Genomic DNA, 23597 nt, shown 5'->3' with positions numbered 1-23597 from the left:
GAGGCGCAACAAGGAGTTTTAAAAGAAGGAAATTTAAAGGATGAAATACCCAAAGGATCGGAGAAGCATCTTAATATTCGGGAAGACGGAACCCGGTATAGGGCTGAAAGGATTTGGGTACCAAGATTTGGAGATATGAGAGAAATGGTACTTAGAGAAGCTCATAAAACCAGATACTCAATACATCCTGGAACGGGGAAGATGTACAAGGATCTCAAGAAACATTTTTGGTGGCCGGGTATGAAAGCCGATGTTGCTAAATATGTAGGAGAATGTTTGACGTGTTCTAAGGTCAAAGCTGAGCATCAGAAACCATCAGGTCTACTTCAACAACCCGAAATCCCAGAATGGAAATGGGAAAACATTACCATGGATTTCATCACTAAATTGCCAAGGACTGCAAGTGGTTTTGATACTATTTGGGTAATAGTTGATCGTCTCACCAAATCAGCACACTTTCTGCCAATAAGAGAAGATGACAAGATGGAGAAGTTAGCACGACTGTATTTGAAGGAAGTCGTCTCCAGACATGGAATACCAATCTCTATTATCTCTGATAGGGATGGCAGATTTATTTCAAGATTCTGGCAGACATTACAGCAAGCATTAGGAACTCGTCTAGACATGAGTACTGCCTATCATCCACAAACTGATGGGCAGAGCGAAAGAACGATACAAACGCTTGAAGACATGCTACGAGCATGTGTTATTGATTTCGGAAACAGTTGGGATCGACATCTACCGTTAGCAGAATTTTCCTACAACAACAGCTACCATTCAAGCATTGAGATGGCGCCGTTTGAAGCACTTTATGGTAGAAAGTGCAGGTCTCCGATTTGTTGGAGTGAAGTGGGGGATAGACAGATTACGGGTCCGGAGATTATACAAGAAACTGCCGAGAAGATCATCCAAATTCAACAACGGTTGAAAACCGCCCAAAGTCGACAAAAGAGCTACGCTGACATTAAAAGAAAAGATATAGAATTTGAAATTGGAGAGATGGTCATGCTTAAAGTTGCACCTTGGAAAGGCGTTGTTCGATTTGGTAAACGAGGGAAATTAAATCCAAGGTATATTGGACCATTCAAGATTATTGATCGTGTCGGACCAGTAGCTTACCGACTTGAGTTACCTCAACAACTCGCGGCTGTACATAACACTTTCCACGTCTCGAATTTGAAGAAATGTTTTGCTAAAGAAGATCTCACTATTCCGTTAGATGAAATCCAAATCAACGAAAAACTTCAATTCATCGAAGAACCCGTCGAAATAATGGATCGTGAGGTTAAAAGACTTAAGCAAAACAAGATACCAATTGTTAAGGTTCGATGGAATGCTCGTAGAGGACCCGAGTTCACCTGGGAGCGTGAAGATCAGATGAAGAAGAAATACCCGCATCTATTTTCAGAAGATTCGTCAACACCTTCAACAGCTTAAAATTTTGGGACGAAATTTATTTAACGGGTAGGTACTGTAGTGACCCGAACTTTTCCATGTTTATATATATTAATTGAGATTGATGTTTACATGATTAAATGTTTCCAACATGTTAAGCAATCAAACTTGTTAAGACTTGATTAATTGAAATAGGTTTCATATAGACAATTGACCACCCAAGTTGACCGGTGATTCACGAACGTTAAAACTTGTAAAAAAAAACTATATGATGACATATATATGGTTATATATATAGTTAACATGATATTATGATAAGTAAACATATCATTAATTATATTAACAATGAACTACATATGTAAAAACAAGACTACTAACTTAATGATTTTGAAACGAGACATATATGTAACGTTTATCGTTGTAACGACATTTAATGTATATATATCATATTAAGAGATATTCGTACATCATAATATCATGATAATATAATAATTTAAAATCTATTTTGTTATTATAAACATTGGGTTAACAACATTTAACAAGATCGTTAACCTAAAGGTTTCAAAACAACACTTACATGTAACGACTAACGATGACTTAACGACTCAGTTAAAATGTATATACATGTAGTGTTTTAATATGTATTTATACACTTTTGAAAGACTTCAATACACTTATCAAAATACTTCTACTTAACAAAAATGCTTACAATTACATTCTCGTTCAGTTTCATCAACAATTCTACTCGTATGCACCCGTATTCGTACTCGTACAATACACAGCTTTTAGATGTATGTACTATTGGTATATACACTCCAATGATCAGCTCTTAGCAGCCCATGTGAGTCACCTAACACATGTGGGAACCATCATTTGGCAACTAGCATGAAATATCTCATAAAATTACAAAAATATGAGTAATCATTCATGACTTATTTACATGAAAACAAAATTACATATCCTTTATATCTAATCCATACACCAATGACCAAAAACACCTACAAACACTTTCATTCTTCAATTTTCTTCATCTAATTGATCTCTCTCAAGTTCTATCTTCAAGTTCTAAGTGTTCTTCATATATTCTACAAGTTCTAGTTACATAAAATCAAGAATACTTTCAAGTTTGCTAGCTCACTTCCAATCTTGTAAGGTGATCATCCAACCTCAAGAAATCTTTGTTTCTTACAGTAGGTTATCATTCTAATACAATGTAATAATCATATTCAAACTTTGGTTCAATTTCTATAACTATAACAATCTTATTTCAAGTGATGATCTTACTTGAACTTGTTTTCGTGTCATGATTCTGCTTCAAGAACTTCGAGCCATCCAAGGATCCATTGAAGCTAGATCCATTTTTCTCTTTTCCAGTAGGTTCATCCAAGGAACTTAAGGTAGTAATGATGTTCATAACATCATTCGATTCATACATATAAAGCTATCTTATTCGAAGGTTTAAACTTGTAATCACTAGAACATAGTTTAGTTAATTCTAAAATTGTTCGCAAACAAAAGTTAATCCTTCTAACTTGACTTTTAAAATCAACTAAACACATGTTCTATATCTATATGATATGCTAACTTAATGATTTAAAACCTGGAAACACGAAAAACACCGTAAAACCGGATTTACGCCGTCGTAGTAACACCGCGGGCTGTTTTGGGTTAGTTAATTAAAAACTATGATAAACTTTGATTTAAAAGTTGTTATTCTGAGAAAATGATTTTTATTATGAACATGAAACTATATCCAAAAATTATGGTTAAACTCAAAGTGGAAGTATGTTTTCTAAAATGGTCATCTAGACGTCGTTCTTTCGACTGAAATGACTACCTTTACAAAAACGACTTGTAACTTATTTTTCCGACTAGAAACCTATACTTTTTTTGTTTAGATTCATAAAATAGAGTTCAATATGAAACCATAGCAATTTGATTCACTCAAAACGGATTTAAAATGAAGAAGTTATGGGTAAAACAAGATTGGATAATTTTTCTCATTTTAGCTACGTGAAAATTGGTAACAAATCTATTCCAACCATAACTTAATCAACTTGTATTATATATTATGTAATCTTGAGATACCATAGACACGTATACAATGTTTCGACCTATCATGTCGACACATCTATATATATTTCGGAACAACCATAGACACTCTATATGTGAATGTTGGAGTTAGCTATACAGGGTTGAGGTTGATTCCAAAATATATATAGTTTGAGTTGTGATCAATACTGAGATACGTATACACTGGGTCGTGGATTGATTCAAGATAATATTTATTGATTTATTTCTGTACATCTAACTGTGGACAACTAGTTGTAGGTTACTAACGAGGACAGCTGACTTAATAAACTTAAAACATCAAAATATATTAAAAGTGTTGTAAATATATTTTGAACATACTTTAATATATATGTATATATTGTTATAGGTTCGTGAATCAACAGTGGCCAAGTCTTACTTCTCGACGAAGTAAAAATCTGTGAAAGTGAGTTATAGTCCCACTTTTAAAATCTAATATTTTTGGGATGAGAATACATGCAGGTTTTATAAATGATTTACAAAATAGACACAAGTACGTGAAACTACATTCTATGGTTGAATTATCGAAATCGAATATGCCCCTTTTTATTAAGTCTGGTAATCTAAGAATTAGGGAACAGACACCCTAATTGACGCGAATCCTAAAGATAGATCTATCGGGCCCAACAAGCCCCATCCAAAGTACCGGATGTTTTAGTACTTCGAAATTTATATCATATCCGAAGGGTGTCCCGGAATGATGGGGATATTCTTATATATGCATCTTGTTAATGTCGGTTACCAGGTGTTCACCATATGAATGATTTTTATCTCTATGTATGGGATATGTATTGAAATATGAAATCTTGTGGTCTATTATTATGATTTGATATATATAGGTTAAACCTATAACTCACCAACATTTTTGTTGACGTTTTAAAGCATGTTTATTCTCAGGTGATTATTAAGAGCTTCCGTTGTCGCATACTTAAATAAGGACAAGATTTGGAGTCCATGCTTGTATGATATTGTGTAAAAACTGCATTCAAGAAACTTATTTTGTTGTAACATATTTGTATTGTAAACCATTATGTAATGGTCGTGTGTAAACAGGATATTTTAGATTATCATTATTTGATAATCTACGTAAAGCTTTTTAAACCTTTATTGATGAAATAAAGGTTATGGTTTGTTTAAAAATGAATGCAGTCTTTGAAAAACGTCTCATATAGAGGTCAAAACCTCGCAACGAAATCAATTAATATGGAACGTTTTTAATCAATAAGAACGGGACATTTCACCGGGTATCATCAAATGCGGGTGAAAGAAGATGATATTCCAAAGACTGCTTTCAGAACACGTTACGGTCATTACGAGTTTATGGTCATGCCGTTTGGTTTAACTAATGCACCAGCTGTGTTCATGGACCTTATGAACCGAGTGTGTGGACCATACCTTGACAAGTTTGTCATTGTTTTCATTGATGACATACTTATTTACTCAAAGAATGACCAAGAACACGGTGAACATTTGAGAAAGGTGTTAGAAGTATTGAGGAAGGAAGAATTGTACGCTAAGTTTTCAAAGTGTGCATTTTGGTTGGAAGAAGTTCAATTCCTCGGTCACATAGTGAACCAAGAAGGTATTAAGGTGGATCCGGCAAAGATAGAAACTGTTGAAAAGTGGGAAACCCCGAAAACTCCGAAACACATACGCCAGTTTTTAGGACTAGCTGGTTACTACAGAAGGTTCATCCAAGACTTTTCCAGAATAGCAAAACCCTTGACTGCATTAACGCATAAAGGGAAGAAATTTGAATGGAATGATGAACAAGAGAAAGCGTTTCAGTTATTGAAGAAAAAGCTAACTACGGCACCTATATTGTCATTGCCTGAAGGGAATGATGATTTTGTGATTTATTGTGATGCATCAAAGCAAGGTCTCGGTTGTGTATTAATGCAACGAACGAAGGTGATTGCTTATGCGTCTAGACAATTGAAGATTCACGAACAAAATTATACGACGCATGATTTGGAATTAGGCGCGGTTGTTTTTGCATTAAAGACTTGGAGACACTACTTATATGGGGTCAAAAGTATTATATATACCGACCACAAAAGTCTTCAACACATATTTAATCAGAAACAACTGAATATGAGGCAGCGTAGGTGGATTGAATTATTGAATGATTACGACTTTGAGATTCGTAACCACCCGGGGAAGGCAAATGTGGTAGCCGATGCCTTGAGCAGGAAGGACAGAGAACCCATTCGAGTAAAATCTATGAATATAATGATTCATAATAACATTACTACTCAAATAAAGGAGGCGCAACAAGGAGTTTTAAAAGAGGGAAATTTAAAGGATGAAATACCCAAAGGATCGGAGAAGCATCTTAATATTCGGGAAGACGGAACCCGGTATAGGGCTGAAAGGATTTGGGTACCAAAATTTGGAGATATGAGAGAAATGGTACTTAGAGAAGCTCATAAAACCAGATACTCAATACATCCTGGAACGGGGAAGATGTACAAGGATCTCAAGAAACATTTTTGGTGGCCGGGTATGAAAGCCGATGTTGCTAAATACGTAGGAGAATGTTTGACGTGTTCTAAGGTCAAAGCTGAGCATCAGAAACCATCAGGTCTACTTCAACAACCCGAAATCCCGGAATGGAAATGGGAAAACATTACCATGGATTTCATCACTAAATTGCCAAGGACTGCAAGTGGTTTTGATACTATTTGGGTAATAGTTGATCGTCTCACCAAATCAGCACACTTCCTGCCAATAAGAGAAGATGACAAGATGGAGAAGTTAGCACGACTGTATTTGAAGGAAGTCGTCTCCAGACATGGAATACCAATCTCTATTATCTCTGATAGGGATGGAAGATTTATTTCAAGATTCTGGCAGACATTACAGCAAGCATTAGGAACTCGTCTAGACATGAGTACTGCCTATCATCCACAAACTGATGGGCAGAGCGAAAGGACGATACAAACGCTTGAAGACATGCTACGAGCATGTGTTATTGATTTCGGAAACAGTTGGGATCGACATCTACCGTTAGCAGAATTTTCCTACAACAACAGCTACCATTCAAGCATTGAGATGGCGCCATTTGAAGCACTTTATAGTAGAAAGTGCAGGTCTCCGATTTGTTGGAGTGAAGTGGGGGATAGACAGATTACGGGTCCGGAGATTATACAAGAAACTACCGAGAAGATCATCCAAATTCAACAACGGTTGAAAACCGCCCAAAGTCGACAAAAGAGCTACGCTGACATTAAAAGAAAAGATATAGAATTTGAAATTGGAGAGATGGTCATGCTTAAAGTTGCACCTTGGAAAGGCGTTGTTCGATTTGGTAAACGAGGGAAATTAAATCCAAGGTATATTGGACCATTCAAGATTATTGATCGTGTCGGACCAGTAGCTTACCGACTAGAGTTACCTCAACAACTCGCGGCTGTACATAACACTTTCCACGTCTCGAATTTGAAGAAATGTTTTGCTAAAGAAGATCTCACTATTCCGTTAGATGAAATCCAAATCAACGAAAAACTTCAATTCATCGAAGAACCCGTCGAAATAATGGATCGTGAGGTTAAAAGACTTAAGCAAAACAAGATACCAATTGTTAAGGTTCGATGGAATGCTCGTAGAGGACCCGAGTTCACCTGGGAGCGTGAAGATCAGATGAAGAAGAAATACCCGCATCTATTTCCAGAAGATTCGTCAACACCTTCAACAGCTTAAAATTTCAGGACGAAATTTATTTAACGGGTAGGTACTGTAGTGACCCGAACTTTTCCATGTTTATATATATTAATTTAGATTGATATTTACATGATTAAATGTTTCCAACATGTTAAGCAATCAAACTTGTTAAGACTTGATTAATTGAAATATGTTTCATATAGACAATTGACCACCCAAGTTGATCGGTGATTCACGAACGTTAAAACTTGTAAAAACTATATGATGACATATATATGGATATATATATATAGTTAACATGATACTATGATAAGAAAACATATCGTAAAGTATATTAACAATGAACTACATATGTAAAAACAAGACTACTAACTTAATGATTTTTAAACGAGACATATATGTAACGATTATCGTTGTAAAGACATTTAATGTATATATATCATATTAAGAGATAATCATACATGATAATATCATGATAATATAATAATTTAAAATCTCATTTGATATTATAAACATTGGGTTAACAACATTTAACAAGATCGTTAACCTAAAGGTTTCAAAACAACACTTACATGTAACGACTAACGATGACTTAACGACTCAGTTAAAATGTATATACATGTAGTGTTTTAATATGTATTTATACACTTTTGAAAGACTTCAATACACTTATCAAAATACTTCTACTTAACAAAAATGCTTACAATTACATCCTCGTTCAGTTTCATCAACAATTCTACTCGTATGCACCCGTATTCGTACTCGTACAATACACAGCTTTTAGATGTATGTACTATTGGTATATACACTCCAATGATCAGCTCTTAGCAGCCCATGTGAGTCACCTAACACATGTGGGAACCATCATTTGGCAACTAGCATGAAATATCTCATAAAATTACAAAAATATGAGTAATCATTCATGACTTATTTACATGAAAACAAAATTACATATCCTTTATATCTAATCCATACACCAACGACCAAAAACACCTACAAACACTTTCATTCTTCAATTTTCTTCATCTAATTGATCTCTCTCAAGTTCTATCTTCAAGTTCTAAGTGTTCTTCATAAATTCCAAAAGTTCTAGTTTCATAAAATCAAGAATACTTTCAAGTTTGCTAGCTCACTTCCAATCTTGTAAGGTGATCATCCAACCTCAAGAAATCTTTGTTTCTTACAGTAGGTTATCATTCTAATACAAGGTAATAATCATATTCAAACTTTGGTTCAATTTCTATAACTATAACAATCTTATTTCAAGTGATGATCTTACTTGAACTTGTTTTCGTGTCATGATTCTGCTTCAAGAACTTCGAGCCATCCAAGGATCCATTGAAGCTAGATCCATTTTTCTCTTTTCCAGTAGGTTTATCCAAGGAAATTAAGGTATTAATGATGTTCATAACATCATTCGATTCATACATATAAAGCTATCTTATTCGAAGGTTTAAACTTGTAATCACTAGAACATAGTTTAGTTAATTCTAAACTTGTTCGCAAACAAAAGTTAATCCTTCTAACTTGACTTTTAAAATCAAATAAACACATGTTCTATATCTATATGATATGCTAACTTAATGATTTAAAACCTGGAAACACGAAAAACACCGTAAAACCGGATTTACGCCGTCGTAGTAACACCGCGGGCTGTTTTGGGTTAGTTAATTAAAAACTATGATAAACTTTGATTTAAAAGTTGTTATTCTGAGAAAATGATTTTTATTATGAACATGAAACTATATCCAAAAATTATGGTTAAACTCAAAGTGGAAGTATGTTTTCTAAAATGGTCATCTAGACGTCGTTCTTTCGACTGAAATGACTACCTTTACAAAAACGACTTGTAACTTATTTTTCCGACTATAAACCTATATTTTTTCTGTTTAGATTCATAAAATAGAGTTCAATATGAAACCATAGCAATTTGATTCACTCAAAACGGATTTAAAATGAAGAAGTTATGGGTAAAACAAGATTGGATAATTTTTCTCATTTTAGCTACGTGAAAATTGGTAACAAATCTATTCCAACCATAACTTAATCAACTTGTATTGTATATTATGTAATCATGAGATACCATAGACACGTATACAATGTTTCGACCTATCATGTCGACACATCTATATATATTTCGGAACAACCATAGACACTCTATATGTGAATGTTGGAGTTAGCTATACAGGGTTGAGGTTGATTCCAAAATATATATAGTTTGAGTTGTGATCAATACTGAGATACGTATACACTGGGTCGTGGATTGATTCAAGATAATATTTATCGATTTATTTCTGTACATCTAACTGTGGACAACTAGTTATAGGTTACTAACGAGGACAACTAACTTAATAAACTTAAAACATCAAAATATATTAAAAGTGTTGTAAATATATTTTGAACATACTTTAATATATATGTATATATTGTTATAGGTTCGTGAATCAACAGTGGCCAAGTCTTACTTCCCGACGAAGTAAAAATCTGTGAAAGTGAGTTATAGTCCCACTTTTAAAATATAATATTTTTGGGATGAGAATACATGCAGGTTTTATAAATGATTTACAAAATAGACACAAGTACGTGAAACTACATTCTATGATTGAATTATCGAAATCGAATATGCCCCTTTTTATTAAGTCTGGTAATCTAAGAATTAGGGAACAGACAACCTAATTGACGCGAATTCTAAAGATAGATCTATTGGGCCTAACAAACCCCATCCAAAGTACCGGATGCTTTAGTACTTCGAAATTTATATCATATCCGAAGGGTGTCCCGGAATGATGGGGATATTCTTATATATGCATCTTGTTATTGTCGGTTACCAGGTGTTCACCATATGAATGATTTTTATCTCTATGTATGGGATGTGTATTGAAATATGAAATCTTGTGGTCTATTATTATGATTTGATATATATAGGTTAAACCTATAACTCACCAACATTTTTGTTAACGTTTTAAGCATGTTTATTCTCAGGTGATTATTAAGAGCTTCCGCTGTCACATACTTAAATAAGGACGAGATTTGGAGTCCATGCTTGTATGATATTGTGTAAAACTGCATTCAAGAAACTTATTTTGTTGTAACATATTTGTATTGTAAACCATTATGTAATGGTCGTGTGTAAATAGGATATTTTAGATTATCATTATTTGATAATCTACGTAAAGCTTTTTAAACCTTTATTTATGAAATAAAGATTATGGTTTGTTTTAAAAATGAATGCAGTCTTTGAAAAACGTCTCATATAGAGGTCAAAACCTCGCAACGAAATCAATTAATATGGAACGTTTTTAATCAATAAGAACGGGACATTTCACCACATTCTCTAAAGCTACTACCCGAGCGCGAAGCTCGTTGACTTCTTCTATTACACCGGGGTGATTGTCGGTTCGGACGAGCGGATAAATAAAATCTAAAATTTGATGTAATATATAATCGTGATGAGATACTCTGGAAATGAGAGAGAAAATGGTGTTTTGGACAGGTTCGCCGGTAAGTGCTTCAGGTTCTTCGTCAAGAGGGCAATGTGGTGGATGGAAAGGATCGCCTTCTTCTTATCTCCAATGATTGAGGAGGCTACGAACCCATCCCAAATTCATCCAGAATAGGTGATGACTGATTGGTTGATCCATTCCGGTCACACTACTTTCGGAGCTTGAATGGGATTCCATTTCGGAATCCGAGTGACTTGAACTGATGACAAATTCCATTTCGTACGATTGGATAAAGGATTTTTCGATATAAAATGATTTTCCGGCTATCGGGTGGTATTCTATTTACATAGGATATCTATATATATAGATCAAAAGATTTCGTAGATTACGGAGGAATTTGCGGGATATGTCAGGCAAAGTTTAAAGTAACAGATACGATAAGATATGATTTAGCAGATACGCTAAGATATGAATTTTTGTCTATACACTACTCAAGCAATTAATATAGCAAGACGTGTCTAGACTAACAATGATAAGCAGGTAATTTCCTAAGGATGATAAGCAGATGATTTCCGACTAGAAATGATAAGCAAAACTTTTGACATGTAGACACGGTCGAAGTCCAGACTCACTAATGGATCCTAACAACTTATCAGTTAGACACACTAATGCAGACCTGGTTCGCTAAGACAACCGCTCTGATACCAACTGAAAGGACCCTTCATATGAAATGTCCCGTTCTTATTGATTAAAAACGTTCCATATTAATTGAGTTCGTTGCGAGGTTTTGACCTCTATATGAGACGTTTTTCAAAGACTGCATGCATTTTTAAAACAAACCATAACCTTTATTTCATAAATAAAGGTTTAAAAAGCTTTACGTAGATTATCAAATAATGATAATCTAAAATATCCTGTTTACACACGACCATTACATAATGGTTTATAATACAAATATGTTACATCGAAATCAGTTTCTTGAATGCAGTTTTTACACAATATCATACAAACATGGACTCCAAATCTTGTCCTTATTTTAGTATGCAACAGCGGAAGCTCTTAGTATTCACCTGAGAATAAACATGCTTTAAACGTCAACAAAAATGTTGGTGAGTTATAGGCAAAAGGACATTAATAAATGGTTATTAAGAACACTAAAAGGATCACGCATATATAAAATGGTTTATATCAAGTAATTGGCTAAAATTACAAGTCTTGAAAATGGATTTCAAATGAACCATACACTAAATGCATGTTGGTGTATGGCATAAAAGTTTTCTCAAACTAGAAATAATGAAAACTTAAAATCCCTTTAACAAACAAGGCAAACAAGTTAAAACGCCATCCTTTTGTGCAACACTTAAAAATATTAGGGAACTCATAATGGGATAAAGGTCACCTAACCGTTATGAGCAAACTAATATGATTGAGGTGAATCTCGCACACTTGTGGGATAAAGGTCACCTAACCACTTGTGTGTTGAATTTACACGTTGGCACAAGTAGGACGACTTGATTTGGAAATCATGAACTTAGGGTCACCGAAGCATGAGGAACAAATAGGCGTTGATGGGATAAATATGCCAGGCAAAAGGATTGCATGATCCTATAACTTAGAAATTGCAAAAGGATTGCAATTGTCATATAATGACTACCTAGCTAAATCAAATGACGGGATAAAGGTCACCTAACCGAAATTTGGTTTACCGTTGGATTCTAAAATTTAATAAATATCAATTGGATTTAAAGGGTATTGATTGTTAAATTAAAATTGATACTTAAACAACTTTGTTAAATTTTGTAGATGGCCTCCAATAACAACAACATTCCCAACGCACCAATCAACTTTAACAACCTATCGTTGAGGTCAATCCTCGAAAAGGAAAAACTCAACCATACGAACTTCATGGATTGGTTACGCAATCTAAGAATTGTCCTCAAACTAGAGGATAGGGCATTTGTGTTGGAAGACCCCATTCCCGATCAACCGAACGAGGATGATACAGAAGGCATGGCTTATTGGGAGAAATATTGCACCGATTCGGTGCAAGTTTCTTGCCTCATGCTTGAGACTATGACCAGAACTCCAAAAGGATTTCGAGCATCATAGTGCATATGACATGATCATACAGTTGAAGGAGATGTTCCTTCAACAAGCTCGTGTCAAGTGCTTTGAAATGGTCCGAGCGCTTCATGCATGTCGGATGGACGACTCCCAATCCGTTTCATCTTATGTCCTTAAGATGAAAAGCCTAATTGATCGAGCGAACCGTCTAAACTGCAACATGTCTAATGAATTAGTCACGGACCTTATCCTTAATTCCTTGTCAAAGAGGTTTGACACATTTGTAATGAATTACAACATGAATGGATGGGATAAGAGCATTGGCGAATTACATGCCATGCTTAAGACGGCCGAAGCAAACATGGGTAAAAGGGCTTCACCCGTGTTTATGATCAATGAAGGTGGGTCCAAAAACAATAACACTTCTAAGCCAAAGGCGGCTAAGAGGAAAGGACCCACCTACCAAGGCAAGGGCAAGGGAAAGGGGAAGATGGTTACCTCAACCAACAACAACAAGAAGCAAAAGGTTGTCGGAAAGGCTAACCCCAAGGAAGATCCGTGCTTTGGTTGCGGTGAAATGGGTCACTGGAAACGCAACTGCCCGGTCTACCTAAAGGAGTTGAAAGAAAAGAGGGATGCAGGGCAAATCTCAGGTAATGTATATATGGTATACATTGAGCTTAGTATTACTTCTTCTAATACATGGGTATTAGACACAGGATGTGGAACTCACATTTGCAATTCTATGCAGGGGTTCAAAAGAAGTAAACAAGAAGCGGGAACATCAAGTCTCTACATGGGTAATGGAGCTAAGGTGCACGTAGTAGCTCAAGGAGACTTTATTCTAAAGCTTCCAAGTAGTTTGGAACTTATTTTGAAAAATGTTTTGTATGCACCCGATTTATCGTGAAACATTATTTCTGTATCCCGTTTGAAACAATATGGTTTTAATCTTAATTTCATTAATGATGATATCCACGTTTTTTTAGATAATGTGTTCTGTTTTAAAGCTTCACCTTCAAATGGTATTTATGAATTGGTTCATGATGACACATCATACAATAGCTCAATGTTCCATGCAAACACCAAGAAACTCAAAAGGGATTTGAGTGATTCCTACTTATAGCATTGCCGCCTTGGTCACATAAACAAGAATCGAATGCATACACTTCAAAAGAATGGCCTTTTGAAATCAAATGAACTAGACTCGTTTGATGTATGTGAATCTTGTTTACAAGGCAAAATGACTAAAGCACCTTTCAAAGGGACCTATGAAAGGGAAAAAGACTTATTGGGATTAATACATTCGGATGTATGTGGACCCTTTAAGCCCATAACTAGGAATGATGAAAGATACTTCGTTACTTTCATTGATGACTTTAGTCATTTCGGATATGTCTACTTATTAAGACACAAGGACGAAACTTTTGAAGCATTCAAGGAATATCAAAACGAAGTACAAAATCAACTCAATAAGACAATCAAGGTACTTCGTACCGATAGAGGAGGTGAATACCTAAGCGATGCTTTCCAAAATCATCTTAAAAGTTGTGGGATTATCTCGCAACTCACTCCTCCTGGAACACCCCAACTTAATGGAGTTTCCGAAAGGAGGAACCGAACCCTAATGGATATGGTTCGATCTATAATGGCTAGAAGCTCGTTACCTCTATCATTTTGGGGTTATTGTCTATGCTCCGCGGCTCGTATTCTAAATATGACCCCAACCAAGAAAGTGGAACGAACTCCTCATGAGATGTGGTTTGGAAAACCTCCATCTCTATCATACTTAAAGGTATGGGGATGTGAAGCTTATCCTAAGCGTTACGTCCCTAATAAGTTGAATGCTCGATCCACGAAGTGTATCTTCATAGGATATCCCAAGGATGATATGGGATACTATTTCTATGATCCATCCGAGCAAAATATATTTCTTGCTCGGAAGGCGGAATTCCTTGAAACTAAGTTCCTAATGGAAGGAAATAGTGAAAGGAAGATAGATCTTGAAGAGGTTCAAGATCAAGTAGATGATACACAATTGGCTGACACTAGCACTCAACATGAAAATGTTGAGAATGATCAGATGGATGATAAAAGTATACAAGACGTTCACAGATCTAGTAGGATTAGTAATCCTCCTGAGAGATATGGGTTTCTCATGGATGGTTGCTATGTGGTTGATTTGGATGAACCAACAAACTACCAAGATGCCTTATCAAGGATTGATAAGGATAAAAGGCAGGAAGCCATGAACGCTGAGATGCAATCCATGTATGACAACCAAGTTTGGGAACTTGTTGAACAACCTACTAGCTCAAGGCTAGTTGATTGTAAATGGCTTTTCAAAATGAAAACCGACATACATAGAAACTTGGATACATATAAAGCTAGACTTGTAGCAAAAGGTTTCACTCAAACTCAAGGGGTTGACTATGATGAAACTTTTTCGCCTGTGGCAATGCTAAAGTCTATTAGGATATTACTTGCCATTGCTTCTCATTATGATTATGAAATATGGCAAATGGATGTCAAGACCATTTTCCTAAATGGACATCTTGAGGAAGATGTCTATATGGTTCAGCCTGAAGGTTTTGTTGATCCAAAATATCCCAAAAAGGTATGCAAGTTAAAGAAGTCAATCTACGGATTGAAACAAGCATCTAGAATGTGGAATCATCATTTTAATGAGGACGCCAATAAATTTGGCTTCATTAAAAATGGTGATGAAGCTTGTGTATACAAGAAAGCTAGTTAGAGCACTATCATGTTCCTTGTACTATGTGGATGATATATTGTTATTTGGAAATGATATTTCGGCAATGGAAGGTGTTAAAACTTGGCTAAGTAAATGCTTCTCCATTAAGGATCTTGGAGAAGCACAATACGTTTTGGGGATTGGGATCTACAGGGATAGATCCAAGAAACTGATAGGTTTGAATCAAAGTGCATACATTGAAAAGATCTTGAAGAGGTTCAAGATGAAGAACTCTAAGAAAGGTTTGGTACCTATTCAAAAGGGAACACTTCTCAGTTCATCTCAGTGCCCTACCACGAAAGATGAACAGGAGAGAATGAAGAAAGTCCCATATGCGTCTGCCATTGGGTCAATCATGTATGCAATGATATACACTAGACCGGATGTGTCATGCGCTCTTAGCCTGACAAGTAGATACCAGAATAACCCAGGAAACAGTCATTGGATTGCTGTCAAAAGTATATTGAAATACCTTAGGAGGACTAAGGATATGTTTCTGATATATGGGTCTGGTGAGGAGGAACTTGCTGTAAAAGGTTACGTAGATGCGATTTTCCAAACTGATCGAGATGATTCTCGATCACAATCCAGGTATGTCTTCACATTAAATGGAGGTGCGGTCTCTTGGAAGAGTTCAAAACAGGATGTTGTTGCTTTATTCACTACAGAGTCGGAGTACATCGCCGCATCATTGGCAGCTCAGGAAGCTGCATGGATGAAGAAATTCATCGACGACTTAGGAGTAGTCCCTTCCATTCAGGACCCTCTTGAGATCTTTTGTGACAACGAGGGTGCGATTGCTCATATCAAAGAACCTCGTGCTCACCAAAAGACCCGTCACATTGAGCGGAGATTCAACTACATAAGGGATGAAGTTGAAAAGGGAAAGATATGTATTCGCAAAGTTCACACAGATCTTAATATAGCGGATCCTCTCACGAAGCTCTTACATGGAGCAAAACATACTGGACATGTTTGGGCATTAGGGCTTCGATATTCTAGTGATTGGTCATGATTTGTTTTAAGTATTGTAACGGAACGAAATTTTTCAAACTTATTAATATAATTATGGCATTAATTTATTTTGAGTTATGTTCCTATTTTGCATATTTTATCCATGAATAAGTAATTATTCTAAATTCCGTAGTCGATCACATTTGTGGGAGCAAGTGTGAGGTTTAGACTGTTATGAACTTGGATTGGTATACATTCACGGACTGAATGTGGGGCAAGGTTGCTACCAAGGTTCATAGATATTTGTGGGATACAAATATTGGAAGACCCGCTCTCAAGATTCACTAAATGGAGCCTTTGTGGTTGATCACATGTAATCTTGAGTAAAGGCGAATATCATTGTATCCTCTGACCTGAGATACATATTGGGTTCAGATATTTGCCAAGTATTGTGCCTTGATTCTTTCCTTCACTATTCTGAAATATGGTAGTTCATAAGGAGGAGCTCAGGTATAATGCAAGGTATATATTTAGGACATATGTAGTCAAGATAGAATTTGTCCCTCTTATTCGTTGAGAGTCAGATGTCTAAGGCCTGATAAAGTTAAATCTAAAGGAGAGTGATCACTCTTTATCTCTTGGATTTAACATGACATCTAGGACAAAAGGATGTAATGAAAAGATTTACCTATTCATATTCGAGGTGGGAACTCGAAAGGAATGATGTTATTGAATGGCACAAAGTCATAACATATTGGGGGTGATGGACGGTCGGTAGGTGGTATCCATCACTTTCATTAATTTCTTATGTTTCTCGTGTGTAGCGACCCGACCAAATCATGTTTGACGGCGCCTTCTACTTAGGTCCCGTTACGTGGTCATAAGTCTTTAAAACAACGTTTGACCAAAAGATATGTCGCATTCATTTCAAATGTAAAGATTGTTCAAAGTCTACAAGAATAGTTCCACCACAAGTTACGTTACAAAGTTATAAGTACAAATGAAACTTATGCGACACAATTTAAAAGTAGCCAAAAGACGCTCCATGTATGCATAAATACTCGACATCCAATGCAGGTATCAAAATAATGAGCGGAAGCATGTATCATGTATCGTTCAAGGACCTGAGAAAAACATAGAAATCTGTCAACGAAAACGTTGGTGAAATCATAGGTTTAAGTAAGTAAGTACAAGTGAACCACAAGATTTGCAACAACGAGATAATAGTAATACATTCCAAAAGTTTCTTTCACGAGCACCCAATTATCAATGCTTAACATTCCTTCCATTGAACCCCATCACTTAGTGCTAGAACATACACTGTTTCTCGAAAATATATTTCATTCGTAAACGGTAGCGAACCGTTTGAATGAGGGTTTGTCAAACCCATATGGATCCATACAACATAAGTTCTCGCTTACACCCGGCAAGTGTAACTAATGATAATCGAATTGAGGATTTTGTTCTAAACTCGTATGTAGAATGTTTGTTTTCCTGTACTTGTGTTCACTTAGTAAAAGAAATGTTTATGTTTTCTCATCCCAAATGTAAGTTCAAAAAGAGTAAAAGTGGGACTATGATCTCACCTTGAGTGCACGAGTAGTAAAGTACTTCAACGAGTAAACGTGTGCAAAGAACAATGCTAGTCTTGACCTAAACAATAGGTTGTATCAATAACGGTAAACACGATAGGTCAAAGATGTTCAATTAGTCCTATGGCTCGTTACGACTCGAATACTATGACATGTGAGTCAAATTGTCATGTTTCATGCAAGATACGAGTATAAAAGCATGTTAGAACAATTTGCACAAACATTTGGTTAAGTTTGATTAAAAGTCAACTTGGTCGGGTCAAGGTCAACGAAAAAGTCAACACGTTCGGGTCGGGTCCCAAACTATTTCTCTGAGGGTTTTAATCATATATGAGCATGTTAGAACAAGTTACATGTGAATCGGAGGTCCATAGCATAGCAAACATTTTCCGTAAAATGACCAACGAAGACAGTAGCCTGCCAGGGTATCTGGACGACGTCCAGATTTTCTGGACGGCGTCCAGCTTTGAAGGCTGGGACGGCGTCCAGACTTTCTGGACGGCGTCCAGCTTTGAATACTGGGACATCGTCCAAGTATCTGGACGGCGTCCAGGTTGGATTTCAAGTCTGATGCAGAACTCCTAAGTTCACGAACCAAAAACCAAATAAACACAATTTATGATCCGCAAACAATCAAGTCAAGTATTTTATACCATTGGGAAGGTAATTTGACGAGGAAGACAACTAAACACATTTCATCAATCAATCTACCTATTATAACAACCAAAACCGCATCTAATGCTCAACATTAATCGCATACAAGTTCATAAATGCAATTCAATGATTCGGGCAACCAATTTACATGAATGATATGCCGTTTCGAAGGTAATCAAGCATACAATCTACCTAAACACTTACCAACCATAATCCATGGCATTCAATGCATCAAAAGTCCATTTCAAGTTCATCAAACCCTAACCCAAATTCACCAAAATCATAAATCGAGTTCATGAACTTTTCTAAAGCAACCTACACATCAAATTGAAGCTAGTGATACTAGGAACACAATTAGAACATGAACTTTTAACATCTAACAACATATGATCATCCAAAATTCAAGAACAACACACTAAAATTCAAGTTCATGCTAGTTACACTAAAACAACGAGATCGAGCATATAAATTACACACACGACATCACAATGAGCCATAGACACTAACTAACACCATTTCAAGTCAAAAACACGAATTTAGAGAAACCTAGAGTTTTAGAAATGTTACCCAAACGAGATGAAGTTGGTACCAAAATGAAGAGGATGAAGAGAGGATCACGAATATGTTATTTATTTTGTTGTAAGCCTCCTAGATCGAATTTAGATGATGATTGAATGAATTTGGTAATTGTGTGTGTGTTCTTGCTAGAGAGAAAAAGAGAGAGATGGAGATGATTGAATGGTGGTGATTGGAGTGGACTAGGTGACCTAGTCAACTAGTTTGCCCCGTGTCAATTTTAGTCCCTCGAGTTTGTAGTCGGGTGCGAAAATTACCTAAACGGAATATTTTAAAACGCGTATTAACGGGAGATGTTATAAACATATAACGGAGTTTAAATTAGTATAACGGAAAAGAAAATGGAAAAAGGCGGGATGTTACATTACCTACTCCTTAAAAGAAATTTCGTCCCGAAATTTAAGTAGGCGTAGTAGTCGTTGTTTCTTCCTCGAGATCTTGCGTTTCCGAATTCACGAATAGATGAGGATACTTCCTTTGCATTTGATCTTGTCTTTCCCAAGTAAACTCGGGTCCCCTTTTGGCGTTCCAACGGACTTTAACAATCGGGATTCGGCTTTGTTTTAACGTTTTGACGGAGGTGTCCACAATTTCAACCGGTTCCTCCACAAAATGAAGTTTGTCATCAATAGTAAGTTCCTCGAGAGGGATGACGATATCGGGTTCGGCAAGACACTTTTTCAAGTTAGATACATGGAAGGTAGGATGAACGGAGCTCAATTGAGGCGGAAGATCTAAACGATAAGCAACGGTTCCAACACGCTCCAAGATTTCGAAAGGACCAATATACCACGAATTTAGCTTCCCGCGTTTCCCAAAACGGATTACACCCTTCCAAGGTGCGACTTTTAACATGATGCGGTCACTGACTTGAAATTCAAGGTCGTTGCGTCTTTTGTCGGTATAGCACTTTTGACGACTCCGGGCCGTCCGAAGCCTATCTCGGATTTGAACGATCTTCTCGGTGGTTTCGTGAATGAGTTCGGGTCCGGTGATTTGTGTGTCGCCTACTTCGGCCCAACAAAGAGGTGAACGACATTTTCGGCCATATAGCACTTCGAAAGGTGCGACTTTAATACTCGCGTGATAACTATTGTTGTAAGAGAACTCGGCGAGAGGTAAGTGCTTGTCCCAAGCTTTTCCGAAATCAACCACGCAAGCTCGTAATATGTCCTCTAAGGTTTGAATTGTGCGTTCGCTTTGTCCGTCGGTTTGAGGATGATATGCGGTGCTCATGTCTAAACGCGTTCCCAACGCTTCTTGCAATGTACGCCAAAATCTAGAAACGAAACGGCCATCTCGGTCGGAGATAATCGATAAAGGTACACCGTGTCGGGCTACGATCTCCTTAATGTGAAGTTGTGCAAGTTTCTCCATTTTGTCCGTTTCTTTCATGGCAAGGAAGTGTGCGGATTTTGTGAGACGGTCAACAATAACCCAAATGGTATCATAACCGCCCGTCGTTTTTGGTAGCTTGGTGATAAAGTCCATCGTTATCCTTTCCCACTTCCATTGCGGGATCTCGGGTTGTTGAAGTAGTCCGGACGGTCTTTGGTGTTCGGCTTTGACTTTGAAACAAGTCAAACACTTGGAAACATAAGTAGCTACGTCCCTTTTGATGTTCGGCCACCAATATAGTTGTTTAAGGGCGTGGTACATCTTATTGGCACCGGGGTGAATCGAGTATCTTGACTTATGGGCTTCGTCTAAAATAAGGCTTCGTAGGTCCCCATAACTAGGCACCCAAATCCTTCCGGCGTAATATCGGAGTCCGGTCTCCCTAATTTCGAATCGAGAGACGAGAATGTTCAAGAGCTCGTGTGAAAGGTTTTCATCCTTGAGAGCCTCATCTTGGGCTACCCGAATTTGGCTATTAAGGTTTGTGTGGATGGTGATGTTTAAGGCTCGGACACGAAGAGGCACCTTTCTTTCTTTTCGACTTAAGGCATCGGCTACTACATTTGCCTTCCCGGGATGGTAACGAAGCTCGCAATCGTAATCGTTTAAGGTTTCAATCCACCTTCGTTGTCTCATGTTTAGTTTCTTTTGATCGAAGATGTGTTGAAGGCTTTTGTGATCGGTGAAGATAGTACTCTTGGTTCCATAAAGATAGTGTCTCCACATTTTAAGTGCAAAGACAACGGCTCCAAGTTCGAGATCATGTGTCGTATAGTTTCGTTCATGAATTTTGAGTTGTCGAGAAGCATAAGCAATGACTTTCGTTCGTTGCATCAATACACACCCAAAACCATGTTTCGAGGCATCGCAATATACAACAAAGTCATCATTGCCTTCGGGAAGTGACAAGATAGGAGCGGTGGTTAGCTTCGTTTTCGAGATTTGGAATGCGGATTCATGTTCGGTCGCCCAAATGAATTTCTTTCCCTTGTGAGTCAATGCGGTTAGAGGACGTGCAACCAAAGAGAAGTTTTTGATGAATCTACGATAGTACCCAGCGAGACCCAAGAATTGACGAATGTGAGTAGGAGTAGTAGGAGTCTCCCATTTACTAATGGCTTCAATTTTCGTGGGATCGACTTTAATACCTTGATCACTTACAACATGACCAAGAAATTGAACTTCCTTCAACCAAAATTCACACTTGGAGAATTTGGCATAAAGTCGTTCTTGTCTCAAGAGTTCAAGCACAAGTCGGAGATGTTGTTCGTGCTCTTCTTCATTTTTAGAATTGATCAATATGTCATCGATGAACACAATAACGAATTTATCGAGATACGGTTTGCACACGCGGTTCATAAGATCCATGAACACCGCCGGTGCGTTAGTGAGACCAAATGGCATGACAAGGAATTCATAACTACCATAACGAGTTCGGAAAGCGGTTTTGGAGACATCTTCCCCCTTAACCCTCAATTGATGATAACCCTAGTGGAGATCGATTTTTGAATATACACAAGACCCTTGTAGTTGATCAAAGAGGTCATCAATGCGAGGAAGAGGATATCGGTTCTTAACCGTCAATTTATTTAGTTCACGATAATCAATGCACATTCGTAGGGATCCGTCTTTCTTTTTAACAAACAAAATCAGAGCGCCCCAAGGTGAATGGCTAGGTTGGATAAAACCACGATCAAGTAGTTCTTGGATTTGACTTTGCAATTCTTGCATTTCGGATAGAGCAAGTCTATACGGTGCACGTGCTACGGGTGCGGCTCCCGGAATAAGATCGATTTGGAATTCAACCGATCGATGAGGTGGAAGACCCTGCAATTCGTCGGGAAATACATCGGAAAAGTCACTAACAATTGGCACATCATCGATGTGCTTCTCATCGGACTCGACTTTCTTAACGTGAGCAAGGATCGCAAAACAACCCTTACGGAGTAGTTTTATAACTTTAATACACGAAACGAGGTTGAGTCTGGTGCAACTCTTATCGCCATAAACAATCAAAGGTTCACCATTCTCGATAGGAATTCGGATTGCGTTAAGATCACAAAGGATGTGAGATTTCATTTTGACTAACCAATTCATACCGATTATTACATCAAAGCTTCCTAGTTCCATGGGTATCAAGTCAATTTCAAATTCCTTACCCAAAATGTTTAACGTACACCCCCGGTAATATGTGTCGGCACTTAATAGTTTCCCGTTAGCCACTTCAATGGTATAAGTGGTATCTAATGGAAGAGGTGGAGTGCTAAAAGAATGAGTCAAAGTCTTGGATACAAAGCATTTATCGGCACCCGAATCGAATAAGCAAGAGACATAAGAATTGTTGAGAAGGAACGTACCCGTGACTAGTTCAGTGTCATCCCGGGCTTCCTCGGTGTTGATGTTGAAAGATCGGCCGCGCGTGTTGGGGTTATCTTTCTTCTTCGGGCATGCATTTATATAATGACCTGTTTGGCCACATTCGTAACAAGTGCCCGTCTTTGGTGCATTGGGCCACTTTCGAGCGACGGGAGTGGCACTTTTACAATCGTTGGCCTTATGACCAATTCCTTGGCACCGATGGAAAATTAGCTTACTACATTCGCCAAAGTGATGTTTGTTGCATTTGTTGCAAAGAGGTAGATTTCCGGCATAACCCTTCTTGCCGTCGGAGGTGAAAGATTTCTTGGCAAAGTTGTTGTTGCTTGATTGGGGAGCTTCCCATTTTCTTTTGTTGTTACCCGACTTGTCCTCGGCTTTAGGTGCCGGTACTACGATTTCGTCCACCGTCTCTATCAATTTGCGGGCCATGTTCAAAGCTTCTTGATGATTAGGGGGTTTGGATGACATTACTCCGTGTTTGATGCTCTTTGGAAGACCATCCATGTAAAGTTCAACCCTTAAAGACTCGGGGTTCACAAGGTTTGGGCACATCAAGGCTAGTTCAGAAAATCGTTGATTATAGGCCTTGAGATCGTTTCCGACCGCTTTTAGAGTTCTTAGCTCTTGTTCGAG

This window comes from Rutidosis leptorrhynchoides, chromosome 1, assembly GCF_046630445.1.
Source record: "Rutidosis leptorrhynchoides isolate AG116_Rl617_1_P2 chromosome 1, CSIRO_AGI_Rlap_v1, whole genome shotgun sequence".
NCBI classification, from domain to species: domain Eukaryota; kingdom Viridiplantae; phylum Streptophyta; class Magnoliopsida; order Asterales; family Asteraceae; genus Rutidosis; species Rutidosis leptorrhynchoides.
Note: the sequence above shows the minus strand (reverse complement) of the source record.